This window comes from Triturus cristatus, chromosome 6 (genome assembly GCF_964204655.1).
Source record: "Triturus cristatus chromosome 6, aTriCri1.1, whole genome shotgun sequence".
Classification (NCBI taxonomy): Eukaryota; Metazoa; Chordata; class Amphibia; order Caudata; family Salamandridae; genus Triturus; species Triturus cristatus.
Window position 1 is genome coordinate 896117510 of NC_140589.1, and position 14850 is coordinate 896132359.

The following is a 14850-nucleotide window of genomic DNA, read 5'->3' on the forward strand; positions in this document are numbered from 1 at the left end:
TTTTAAATTAATATTTCCATTTTCTTCTGTTATATAAATTCTAAGAATAATTAAAAATTAATATAAATGAATACTCAGGCATTAAAATTAATACCTGATTGTTAATACACTTCCCCACTCATAACCCCTATATCCCTTGCATCCCGTCCCTAAAGGAGGCTGTTACTGATTTATTAGAAATTATCTAACTTTAATTGCATAATTAAATTTAAATACATTTCTACCACTATTAATTAATACTCATGCATTAAAATGAATACCTGAGTATTAATACACTTCCACATCCATAACCCCTATATCCTTTGCATCCCGACCCCAAAGGAGGCTGATACTAATTTCAACCACGTTAAATTAATACTCAGGTATTACAAATAGGGGCAGATTACGAAGTCTGACGGAAGGACCGGTTGGTCCTGACACCGACTCAGAATTGGGACCGACCGACTTGCAGTCAACTGTTACAACCACCGGATTATGATGCGACCGAACACTGTTCGGTCGGAGTCCCATTGTACCCTATGGGAGCTCGTGTTATGCCCGTCAACCGGCCGTAACACAGGCTGCTATTAGGAAATGGGGAGTTTGCGGAAAACTGCACCTTATCGCAGGAATCCCATGGTGCATGCCATACAGTGCAGGGTTTTACAGGGGGGTCCCTTAGGTACCCCCTCGGCCATCAACCATAGGTCGGAATGGCCAAGGGGACCCTGCCAGGGGCCACCAAAGTCACTGTCCGACAGCCTTTCTGTGTTGGACAGGCCGACGTGGGAAGGCTGTTGGAAATCGACATCGTAATCCTGAGGGCAGAAACACTGTCCATGGGGTGTACGATGTGGTTCTGACCAACACAAATACTCAGCGAGTCGCTCAGAACCGATTCGGAATGACCGCGGTGTACAATCCGACCGTGAACATCGTAATCGGGCAGTCGGAATGTAAACCGACCGAGTCGGTCAGAAGGGCTCCGACACGGTCGAGGATATTCCGACTGTCGGGAGGAGGCTTTCTGCCCAACATCGTAATCGGCCCCTTAGTATCTGAGTATTAACACTCTTCCAACATATTCGTGGTTCAGGCAAATACATTGTAAAGGCATGCGTGGTAAAAACATGCGTTGTTAAGACTTAACTGTGGTTCAGACTGCATGGTTCAGGTACTGCATGGTTGAGAGTGTGTGGTAAAGACCATTTCCGAACCTAACTCTAACAGTAAGAAGCCTAAAAGCAAGTGAATAAAATAGTTACAGTAATAGAATTATGGAGGGAAACAGCCACAAGATGTATGACATTCCTGCAATAATTTCTAAGCTAAATGGTAGTAAAAATTATCGCTGAATGTTTTTTTGATTTATTTTGCTTATCTGACATATTCATTATACATTTACAGAATAATAGCACATGCCAAAAATATGCATTTGATGAAATATCAATTCATCACTTGTTACATGTTCACAAACACATCTTCAAACTGAAATGAGAAAGGGGACGCTGCACTGAAAGACTTGATCCTTACAACACGGGACTCCGGTGGGACCAATCATCCATATATACTGATTTTCTTAACCGGTTCATGGCCATCCCAAGCATCTCCTTATATGCGAATTTCTCAAAAACAGTTGAAAAGACTTACATCAAATCACAAAAAGCATGCTAATGAAGTCAATTTCAAATTGTTAGCCAAATGTGGTATACTTACTACCGTTCAGCAGTTTTTTTCTGTAACTGACAGTTTCATATGAGAATTAATATGGGAAATCACTGTTTTTGGACTCCCACCTGTTTCTTGTCTTTTTCTTGAGGGGGGGAAAATATTTCATACAAATGTGATCAGTTAACAGAGGCAGTCACTAACTTCTGTTCAGTTTCACAGCAGAAAAAGCCACAGACAGGCGCAGATGGGAAATAACCATTACAACGCAGTCATTACAACACACTACATTTACAACGCAGTCATTACAGTGCAACTGCCTTTACATCACATGCCATTACAACGCAGCCATCACAACGCATGTCACTACAACGCATGTCATTACAACGCATATCACTACAACCCATGCCATTACAATGCATTATAAGGTAAGTAATGGGGAATAGTAATTTTTATCACTACACTATTCAACACTTACCCTACTGTTGCATTCACTGGAGTGGAAATAGTAATTTTTACCCCTACACTATCCAACACTTACCCTACTGTTGCCCTAAAAGTATTATGCGTTGTAATGGTATGCGTTGTAATGGTATGCATTGTAATGGAATGCGTTGTAAATGTAGTTTCTAAAAATGCGTTGTGATGGCATGTGTTGTAAAATCATGCATTGTAATGGATGTTGCGATGTAAAAACAGCATTGTAAAGGCATTTGTTGTAAATGATTGTGTTGGAACGCGTCCTATTCGGTGCAGACATCAACATATGACAAGCATTGATGGGTTCACGAGATCTGTAAACTGTCTTGCCAATGCTACTGCTACCTAGTTCAGGCGCACAGTAAACATGCAGGTTGAGATGGGACACTGTATTAGGGATGTTGCATGTAGCCTTGTTCATGTAACCACTGCCTTAGAGAATATTCAGATTTCCCAAATAGCAGCTACTGGTGAATTATGTGGGAGTGAAAGTGAAGAGGCTTCAAACCTCAGTTGTCTCTCTGTATTGGAAGGCACAGGTTGTGTCAAGGTGCAGGTAGTGATGTCTCTGCAACTGATTAATATGTAAGCACAGAAAAAGGAAGTGTTGGGAGAGGGAGGAGGAAGCATTAGCAACATTTGTTTCAATTTACTTGATTTTGTGTACACTCTGTTACAATCTGAACTTTTACGTCAATGTCAAGTTTGTTAAAACACTGATACCTTTTTGGCGGAAATAATGAAGCAATTTATACAGTGCTCGAACCCCCACAGGCATCTTGGCACTCCCACAAAATATAATCTTCTCACCCTATGAAAAAAAACAGAGGATTAGACCTTCAGTTGAAATAACTACTTTTTCAGTCGTTCCCTGCAGAATAAGTGGCCATGAATATCCTGTAAAACTTTCCTGAGCATTCTTAAAGTAAGGATATCAGCTGATATGACAGAACTCACTTGCTTAGTGAAGGTCAGTAAGCTATTCAAAAAAACAAAGATAAAACAAAAATACTTACAATCTTCAAAAACCTGAATTAAAGGTATATATTTTACCTTTATTGGCAAAACTGCCTTCCACAGCTCTTCATGCATCTTAAGGAAGATAGGGTAGTGGATTTGCCTCCTCAGTGTCACATTCAGAATCAGGTCAACAGTTTGGAGTCCCTTTCTTGTGGCTATATATAGCCCAGTGTGCTATGATTTTGTAGCAAATGCCAGGACTATATTGTAGCACACCACTACTCTTACGAAGACAGCCAAATCTTCCTTTTAAATGTCCAAATGTTCTCTCTACAACAGAGCGTATACATTTGTAAGCAGTGTTGTACTGTCGCTGACTTCTGGTGCTTGGGTTAAGATATGAATTAAAATTGAAGGGTGTAAAGCATAAGCACTGTCTCCTACAACAAAGCATTTTTATATTAGTAGTTATCAAATTGCACCCGGCTACAAATGTGTTATAATATTCAATATACTTACCAAGCAAATGCCCCTCACCAAAGTCTTCTCTAGAGAGACGATTTCAAATCGCTCTGCCGAAATATGTAGGAGTCGTGTGCTGCCTGGAAATGTGTAACACACTCTTTTATAATGCAAGCTGCATCACTCGCAATATCTATATTTTATAAGTTTTTTTTCCATGACCAAATAAATATTCATTTGCAGATGGTGGGAATATTGCTACATGAGTCCCATCTACACATCCAGTTACATATGAGAATTGTGCAAAACAGGAAAATAATTTGGTGTGCTGTAATTTCCATTAAGTGTTAGGAAAACATTTATGAGTATTAATTTTTCCCAACATAACATCCAAAAACCTTCTAAAAAACAAGACGAAGCACTTTATGCCACTGCAATTAATCCCTGGTAACTACCAAAAGCGTGATGGGAACAGTGTACTTGCACATGAGTTGGAATAGCATTACATCGATCTGTATTTCTTTCTAGAAGTGGTTTAAACTCAGCTATTAAGTCTAAAATAATCTGACTACTGAACCTATATTTATCCAAAATCTTCTCCTTAGTTTATTTTAAAAGTGTGATCCTAACCCTAAAAATCCTTTCCTATCTCTTCCACCTCCTCATAAAGCAGCCAGTATTTGAATCCTCCTCGCCAACACATACAAAAGCAGTCATTGGGAAATGGCCTGGTGCATCCGCTGGCTGTTTCTGTAGTTTGCACTTTGGTGCTAAATGGCACGTGAAAGGTCATTGTTTTGAGATTAGCTGCAATTTGCAAATGCTTCATGCATGCAAATACCAAATGGCTATTAGGAAATTCCTAATAAGGAATCGCTATTTAGGGTCACAACATTTGTGATTATGAATTGTTACGCTCAGTAACATATAGTGAGACAGAATGGTCTTTCATAATAAGAAACTCCTTTTTTAGCAGTCGGTAATCTGTTTGCAACTGGTTGCCGAAACATTAACCTTTGTACATCTAGCCATTACTTTCTTAGGCTCTGCATTTGTGTGAGGTTTGTAGGTCTGTGTGTGTGATGTCTCTCATAATGACCATTATAACACACAATATAAACTGAACTGTTTAGGAGAGTCCTTTTATTGACAATAGAAGAGTGCAACATCCAGTTTAAACCTACATCAATTGAAAACAATGCCTTTGCAGGTCACATGCGGTGTTACGTAAACAACTGAACTATTTTAACAGGATTGTAAGGTTTTACCTACAGATTACACAAGGATTTTTGTAATACATGCATTAATTCATCAACTCACCTAATTCACTAGAATACAAATCTAAGATCTGCAGGTTACACTGGCTGTCAATAACCTTACCCTGCGTTATGTCACCGTTTCTGCTTCCCTCCACAGACCCCTATTGCTGGGTTAATGGATGACATTTTACCATTTTCCAGCACTGCAATCGAGTCTTACGGGTAACTAGGTAGGGGAGTTTGACCAATGCTTCAGTCTAAAGATCACTCCTGCCAGCTGATTTTAAATGTTTAAAGGTATCTGCTCATTGCATGGATACAGGTTGGCAGACGTATTTACATTTGATGTAACAAACAGAAAATTATAGTTATTTAACCCTACTGTAATCATATTTTTTCATTGAAAGGGCTAGTTTGAAATGGAGTCCAAAGTTATTCACAAACCATGGGACTATTTATATCCATGGCACATTTAATCGACAGCCATTGCTGCTCCTTCTGTATGTGCAGATAGTATTGGCCATTTGCATTTTTGACGCATATACCTTGAATCCACTCATGTTCCTCATATATACTTGCACAAATGCTTTCTTGGCAGATTAATAGATCTATCCATTATAGCTACCTCAGCAGGTTTCAAAAGGTTGTTTATATTTTCACATTGCTATGAGCTGGACATGCAAATGCTCACTTTTACCTTGACTTGGCTACTCTGAGCTACCAGTAATTTATATGCACTGTTCAAACATGCTATAAGCAGTACCTCTAGAATTATGCGGCAGAGAAGGGCTAAATTATGCGGCAGGGTTGAGTAAGTTATGTAGCAAGAAAAAGCTAATTATGCGGCGTAATGCGGCACATTTTGTAATAGCATTACTTCATTATTTTGTCAGTTTTAGGTCGAGCCAAGAACCAGCGCACATGCGCTGCTCTGAGAGGCATACTGTATTTGAATATGCACTTGAAGCCCCGCCCACTCTATGCCCTCATTTGTAATTGGCTTGTGTCATTGTCCTTCATAAATGCTGGTTTCTGATTCGTAAATAGGCTTTTTAGACCCTCCTTGGTACAGCCTTGTCTGCATTTATTACCTCCGATAATGGCTGGACCTTTTGCTTGGCTTGTTACACGGCCTGCGTTATAAGTCAATGAACACTATTTTGTTTATTGACTAATGGGGAAAATGGCGGTTGCTTTTTGTATTTGCATCACGCCCACACAGGACAATGGCAGACACTTTTCATATGGAGTGCTATGCCACTCTAACTTTAAAAGTGGCTGCCCTCTACCCCCACAGTACTCACGGCACAATGGAGACTTTTTAAAAAAAAGAATTATTACTTTTAAGATAAACACTGCTTCCGCTTCAGGGACATCGCAATTTCTTTTTTTTTTAATAAACTTGCATGCTGAGCGCGGCGCCGCTTTAGGGACACCGCGCTCAGTTTATTTATTTTTTAAACTTTAATGTTGAGCGCGGCGCCCACTTCAGGGACAACGCGCTGTTTTTTTTTTCTTTTACTTTAATGGTGAGCGCAGCGCTCGCTTCAAGGACACCATGCTCTGCAATACAGTAGATCTCTCTTTTGCCAAAGTTTGACATATTGGTATTGTAAATGACAATGCCTTTTAAGATTATAAATACCCAGATTAGAGTGTAATCCTTCAATACATTTCTAGACATGCCCTGCATGGGCTGATGCCCTCAAGGCTTCGTTACACAGGGCCACTACATGACCCACCAGCCTTACATGACCACTTGTGTCCAGCAATACATGTATTTTATTCTTACAAAACAGTTTTATGATACAAAAATATATTTTTTTTAAACTCCACTGTATTAATTGTTTTCATCACTCTTGCATTGCTTCATTTTCGAAGGATAACAGATTTCAAAATGGCATCACTTCTATTTCCTTTGTTTATCACCATATTTAGTGTCCTTTATTCCAGTCCTTGCTTTCAATTATAGGCCATTGGATCATAGTTCTTTTCACTGTCAACCAGTCACTGCATTCATTTGTAGGCAATTAGAGCAATAATGAGCTTGAATCTGGGCGTCCAAGTTGAGTGTGTGTAAGCTGTTATGACATGCTAACAGAATCCATAATGAGTTTTATTCTTTTCCTAATTAGAATCCAATAAAAAACAAAATTATTACAGACATAAATTCACTAATACGGTTTAAAATCCTCCATCATAGCTTAAGAATGGCTCGCTCCAGGAAATTCCCAAATAGTGTTTGTTCTTATGTCAATCCCTTTACAGTCAGATGTTATCAAAATGATCTATTTTCTTACAAAAAACATTATTTGTGTATGAATCTTCTTTGAGTTCCGGACATGGCTAGGCTAGGATTGAACCCTCTGCTCTTATTTTCATGGAATAGTGACATTCATCTACTGCTATCATCATTAGTGAAGGTGTTTAATGACTTTTATATCATAAAGCTATCTTGTATTTTTGTCATATAAGTATAAAATATATGTATCGTTCATACACAATGTGAAAACTAGCTAGGATTTGTTTCTCCCTGAAGTAAACCCCTTTCATTTTGACTGAATGCTTATACCATTTAGATTTCTGGTATTCTTCTGGTGGAGATGTTCAGGGCCATGAAAGGGCAAATAAACCCAAATTATTATGATGTTTTACTGAGAACTTGCCTTTGCCTCTCAGAGATCCAAGACCAAGTTCTTTAAAGCGTCCTTGAATACCACTGCATACAGGGTGGAGTGCTGCCAAAATTGGAGACTTATGCTCCTGCCTAACACAACCCCCTTGAATGGCATTGCTTAGAGCACTGACTGTCTCTAGGAGCAACAGGAAAGAGTTCATTATTGTTAAGGGTTGAGCTGCATGGACCCGGAGCTTGTTTGAAGTGATCTTGTGCCTAGATCATAATACAAAGTGTGTTCAACCTGTGCGATGTTCCCCTGTGTCTAAGCTGTAAACATCGGAGATCACATCTTATCCATTTGCCCCCGCTTTTGAGCAACACTGACCTGCATTATGTGCCACTGATTGCTTACCATGGTTTAAATCAACAAGGAAATACACACAGGCACCCTTATGTTATGGTATGTTATGCTATGCTATGCAGATTTGTAGAACACACTATCCTATCCTGGCGCTGAGCAAACCCACTGTGTCTGCCTAAAAGAAAACTGAATCTCTGCTGACAAATTGAGAATCTGAAGCACTCCATTTATATAAATACACCCCCATAACTTTATTGCGTTCTATTTTAGATTAGGCACCATACCTGTTCAAATTTGCTCCTTGCCTATCATTGCAACATAATTATTGTTAATGTACGTATGCACAGTTGGGAAAACCAGTTTGTCCTCATTGCTTGTATACAGCTTAACTAACTGTAAGGCTAATGTAACTTTTTTAACTACATCATTGAGCCTCAAATTGTGAACTAATGTGCTACTTTTTTAATTACATAACACTGTCTTGATGTATATTTTGTATGGCACTTTATTGTTCATAGTGTCTGAGAGTTCTATCCTACACCACACGTTTTTGTGCCACTTTAGATTTAATAGTGTCTGAACACTCTACTCCACACCACACTATAAAAGTAAGCCATGGCTGCATTCTATTTCTAAACTCTGATAACCAGATACTTAAATTTATTTTTACAGTAGTATCTGTTCCTGAGGTTCCAGGGGTAACACACACTATTTGATATAACGTTAGCCTAGTTTCCCCTGTGTCGGGAGAGCTAGTTTGAACCTTCTTTTTTCACTATTTCATCATCTGTCCTTGCCAATTCTCACTCTCTATCTAGTGTGTTGTTATCTTAGCACTTGCACACATGATTCTCACTTACTTGTCACCTTCGTACTCTTTGAAGGCAAAGAATTGCTCTCCATGACTGAAGGTGGAGGGGTGCATAGAAAAGAGGAGTCTCGGCAGGTCACAGCAGCAGGTAAATTCCAAAGACCAGATTGTATCCTTCCTCCAGGGCAGGTTTGCCAAAGGGCCTTCAGTCAGCATGCAGGCAGATTGGCCGGGGTCTGAATAGCTGAGGCCCCAAGAAGTCTGCACACTACACTTGCAAGATATTGGGCGCTTGAGTAATGTACATTTGAAACAGTTGTCCCTCTCAGTGTACTGGATAAGACATGAAATGCTTCTATCCGTCTATTGCCCCTTTTACCACAGTAAGAGCTCCATTGGTTTGTTTTATGAGTTTTTATTTGAATATGTGTTTGATAAGAGCAGTTATGTGTCTGTGCTCTGTTTGTTTTTTCTTGCCATCTGATGCGAGATAGACAGATATGTGCTCTTGACAGTTATACCCATATGTACTAAAGCATTTTATCATAGATCCAAAGTGGGTAAAACCCTTTGATTCATCTGGCCCCAAGTCTTCCTGCCTCTGTAATTCCAGTCGGCCGGTGCAGGCTTCTTGGGAAAAATACAATGGAAAGATGCAGCAGTCGAGAAGCATGAATGTTCTTTGCTGGCTCCCATGATTGTTCCTCTGGTCCATAGCTTTTCAATTTCATAAGATGGTTCAGACTATTGCCTAGGGTCTTTGAGTCCAATATGATTTCATGTTCATCACAGCAATCTGTTATCTCTGGGGGAGGTGGAATGCTGTGTAGTAGCTGCAGGACATATGGCATCGCCAAAGGCATGTCTAACACCTGGTGTACACCCAGACAAAGGGGGTAAAGACAGTGTTTTAGATATAAAGTTCTTATTGACTGTGGTGCTACAGTCACTTGTATCTACACCAAATTTACCACAAAAAAAGGGATGCCAATGCTCAGAAAGGATCAAACAAGAGGGCTTCTTTTCATTGTTGGGTCCGATCTCATTTCGGCTTTACTTATACATCCGGTTGAAAAAATCAAGATAATCTGTGACAGTACTACCAAGAAACAATCTATCTTGATCTTATTTTTGTTAATCAAAACTGGAAATGTCATAGCTTGTGTGTCATAATCCAGATATTGATTTGGAAAACTGAACTATGTAGTTTTGTTTTTGTCATTGTTGAGACAGGTTACTTTTGGGCCAAGGGTTTCCAAACACTGTAGTTATAGGTTGCTATTGCCATGACTCACTGATATGTTTTGTTATTTCATGGGGAGCCTCAAGTCTAGGGCAGGGAATGCATGGTTCCTTGTTGCATCTGGTGGCATATGGAGGTCTGCAGCGATTGTATGGCAACACCTAGGGGTTTGAATGTGTGGCAGCCAGGCAAACAGTGATGAATGGGCAGGGAACTTTGTGTGCCTCCCAATTCAAAATAGAGCCCTTTTTGTATGCACACACTGAACCTAGCAATTGTTTTGACATCTTCATGCTGATTACTATGCACACACTGAATCTAGCAATTGTTTTGATATCTTCATGCTGATTACAGAGATCCAATTCAAAGACGCCTTTGCAAGCTACCACAAAGTACCTTCAGTAAGAAAGGTTATTAGTTGCATAGGATGTGAGTCCCGTGCAAGTGTTATTTTCACAATTGTCTTTTTACTGATAACCCAGTACCACACATTGTAGCCCTTGACTCTCTCAGTGTTGCTAAACAGAGCAGTCCAAGGCCTACAATGGTGATGTGTGTGTGTGGGGGGTGGGGGGGTTAGCAATCCCAATTTGCTGGCACGCAGCAACAACAACACTAAATAAATTACTGTCCAGACAGTGTTTTTCTTTTAAAATGGAAAATTGCATTTATTACAAACACACTATGAAATACTGCACATTAAATTACAAATATGTACATCAGGTAGATGGAAATGCCTTTGGTGACACCCTAATATCACATTTCACCACTAGATGGTCTGAACCCCTTAATCACAATGCCATTGTAGGAGCATAAATGTAATATTAAACAACTGTTCATCATATTGTGTTTTTTCTGTGACTTCATGAGCCATGCAGCTGTACAAACCCTGGCTTTTTCACTTAGGCCGAGGAGGGTAAACATCTATGAACTGTTTATTTATTTTAGCTTCCCCTTTATTTCCAAGAACTGAAGCATCAGGTAGATAAGAAATAAATAAGAAAGGATGACAAATAGCAGATATCGAAACTACAACTGTCCTCAGCACTGTGAGAATGTATTCATGCTTTGTTATGATTCCTGTCAGTGTTTTCCTCTAGCTTAACTTACAAATTTTATTTTGCGCACACACATCTGACTCAGTTATTTCAATATATGTCAATATTTTTTAAATGGTATAAAAGGATTGCACCAGCCTCTTTACCAGACATACGGAAAAATCCTAGAGGATTTTATGATGATGTACAGGCAGCCATTAATTCTTGTATCAGGACCTTAGCAGATATTGATATGTTTTTTGGTATGATCCTGCCACCAGATATGTGGCGACTTACCCGGAAACAGGATCATGCTGTTGATTTGGGAGGAGACTGGGCTGCCATAGTAGCAGCCGACAGGGATAGGTAGCCTGGTAAGAAACCTAGTCAGCTCATACTAGATCTTCCTGGAAACATACTCACTCATATAAAAACGATAGTCCCAGCAAGAAAAATAGATTGTGCACTTCTCACTGCTTGTAAACAAAAACAGGGAGAGGCCGTCCCTGATTTCTTTATTCACTTTGAGGAAGTGTTCCACCATTTTAGTGGGCAAGATACATCTACACCTACGGGTGCACATTTATTTGTAGATCGATTCATAGGAAATTTACTTACCGAGATATTGGTTCGCTTAAAGAATTCTGAGAGTACATGGGCTTCAGTAACCCCGAAAGCTATATTAGATATGGCTCAGTATTATCAGATTCAGGTGACCACTGAGCAAGAACAAAAAGAAGGAAAACTAAAAGAATTGAAAACTAAGGTAATGATGGTCCAGGCCTATGGACCCCAAGGTCCAGGTGGTGGTCAAACCTATGGTCAGAATTTCAGACAAACACCTCCAGTAGGGCCACCGCGTAGGCAAGCTCCACTAGGACTGGATCAATGCGCTTATTGTAAGGAAAAAGGACATTGGCGTTCAGAATGTCCTGTTTTAGCTGCTGGTGGGAGAGGAAGGAGACAAGTGAATGGTAGCCGGGGGACTTCAGCTCCCCGACAGCAGCCACAGCAGGTTCAAGCTTCAGAGAGAAATAGGTCAGGAAATTATTTTGATCAACGAAATAATCAATATTCTATGGAGGATTGGGAATCAGAGGAAACTGTGGGAACACATTTTGGCTAGGACAGCGTAGGACGAGGAGGACCAGTTGAGATACCTGTAGACCAGTCAGGACCCTATATAACAACCACCATACTTGGGCAGGATCAGAAATGTTTAGTGGATACAGGGGCGACACGTAGTGTGATATCTCAGAAACTGGTCCCTGGGACACCCTTGTCTGGCCAAAGTAATTACATCAATAGGATTTGATGGAACACCAACTCCTAGCCCTGTGTTCCAAAAACTACCTTTGCGGGTAAAGAATTTCATCACTACAGCCCCCTTTTTACTTCCCCCACATGCTCCAGATAATCTGATGGGACTTGGTCTTTTGAAATATTTCCATGCTACTATACATTGTTCCCCATCTGGAGTACGTGTCATTTTTGGAAAAGAAGACTGCCTAAACAATATCATTTTTCTTTATGTTCGGATCTTGATTCTGTCCCTTCATGTGTTTGGGCTACTGCTGACACAGATGTGGGAAGAATGGACATTTCACCAGTACACATACAGGTTCGGGAGGATGCTTCCTTACCAAGGATCCAGCAATATAAAATATCAAAGGAAGGTAAGGATGCGCTGATATCTATCATTGATGACATGATACGTACAGGAGTTGTTGAGGAAGTTTCCTCTAATGTATGCAATAGCCCCATTCACCCCATCCTAAAACGGGTCGATGGAACAGGGGGATAAGATTTACCGATTTGTGATTGGCTTAAGAGAAGTCAACAAAATAGTGATTCCTCTATATCCCGTCGTCTCTGATATTACGACCTTGTTGACATTAATCCCACCTACAGCCACTGTATTTTCCGTTATTGACCTCAAGAACGCCTTTTTCTCTATTCCTATACATGAAAACAGTAGATATCTATTTGGATTCTCATTACGGGGCCGCTCATTTAGATTTTGTAGGGCTCCACAAGGCTATACAGAAAGTCCTAGCAATTATAGTCAGGCACTTAAACAACAGTTGGATGAACTTCTTTTGCCACTAAGAGTTACACTTGTGCAATACGGCGATGACATTTTGTTAGCAGCAGACACAGTTGAGCATTGTAAAGAAGCCACTCTCCCTATTATATCATCTTGCTGTTAAGGGACACAAGGTCTCTGAGAATAAGCTGCAATATTGTCAGTCTGAGGTCACTTATTTGGGTCACCACTTGTCTAAGGAAGGCTGCACTCTGACTAAAGACAGGATTCAAACTATCCTAAAAATTCCTATTCCAAGTACTCAAAAAGACATCAGGGCACTTATTGGTATTACTTCCTACTGTGGACAGTGGATCCCGAACTTCTCACTTATCATCAAACCTTTTTTGTCCCTTGTTACTAAAGACACTCCCTCTCCTCTACCATCGACATCTGAGTGTCAGGAAGCATATCAGCAGCTTCGTGCCTCCCTTTGTTCTGCTCCAGTGTTAGGCACTCCAGACTATGCAAAACCTTTCATACTATATGTACACAAGAGAGAAGGATGTGCATTGTCAGTTTTGACACAACCATATGGTAATAAGCATTGTCCATGTGCTCATTTCTCAGCTGTATTGGACCCAGTGGCCAGAGGATTTCCAGGTTGTCTTAGAGCGGTTACTGCCACCGCCATCTCTATACGACAATCTGAGGGGATAGTGTTGAGTAACAAACTTATGGTTATGGTACCACATTCTGTAGATGCACTACTGAATCAGACTAAGACACAACACTTGACTAGCGCTAGACTCATAGGCTACAAACTTACACTTTTGTCACCTCACATCACACTCAAGAGATGTTTGACATTGAACCCAGCTACATTGTTACCCTTGCCAGCTGAACAAACTCATGATTTACACAACTGTATTTTCCTAACAAAAGAACAAACTAAAGGAAGAATAGATCTTAAAGATACACCTTTGTCAGATCCTGAGGGAGAATTATGGGTGGATGGCTCTTGTTTAAGACTACCTGATGGCACCACCTCTGCATCCTATGCCATAACCACATTACAGACAGTGGTGGAAACAGCCTGTATTCCACAAAAATCTGCCCAAGCTGCTGAACTCATTGGGCTTTTGAGGGCTTGCAAACTCAGTCATAGATTATCAGTAAATAATTATACGGATAGCCTGTATGCATTTGGTGTGGCACACAATTTTGGCAAACTTTGGAACGGGGATTCCTAACCTCCCATGGTTCTAAAATACAACATGGCGAATTGGTAAATAGTCTTCTTACTGCCTTGACATTGCCAAAGAGTGTAGCCATTATCAAATGTAGTGCCCACAAGAAAATTGCAGACAAGGTGGGACAAGGAAATGCTTTCGCTGACGAAGTTGCATGAGATACTGCAAGTGCACTCACAAGTAAAATATATGTACTACGATCCCAAGCTGAAAGATGGGAAAACATGTATACAGAGATTAAAGAAATAGAGCAGTCAGCCACTGAACAAGAAATGTTAGATGATGAGGGATGTTGGAGGTCAAAAGATATGTTGAAATGGAAGTTGCCCTATGCCTATTTATTACCTTTTGTGACTATGGCTCATGGACCTGCTCATGTTAGTGCCAAAAACACCATCTCCCAACTAGAACAGGTTTGGGATAATAAGCACATTCGGAAAACGGCTGAGCATTTTGTTAAACATTGCATGATATGTCTACAGCACAATCCTGGGAAGGGAGTATCAACCCCTACTGGTGGATTTTCTCCACCTCAGGATCCCTTTGAAGCACTCCAAATGGATTACATCCAGTTAGAGCGCTGTAACAATTTAAAGCATGTACTAGTAGTGGTTTGTTCCTTTAGTAAGTGGGTAGAAGCTTTTCCCACCAAAGACAACACAGCCTTGACAACAGCCAAAATTCTGTTAAA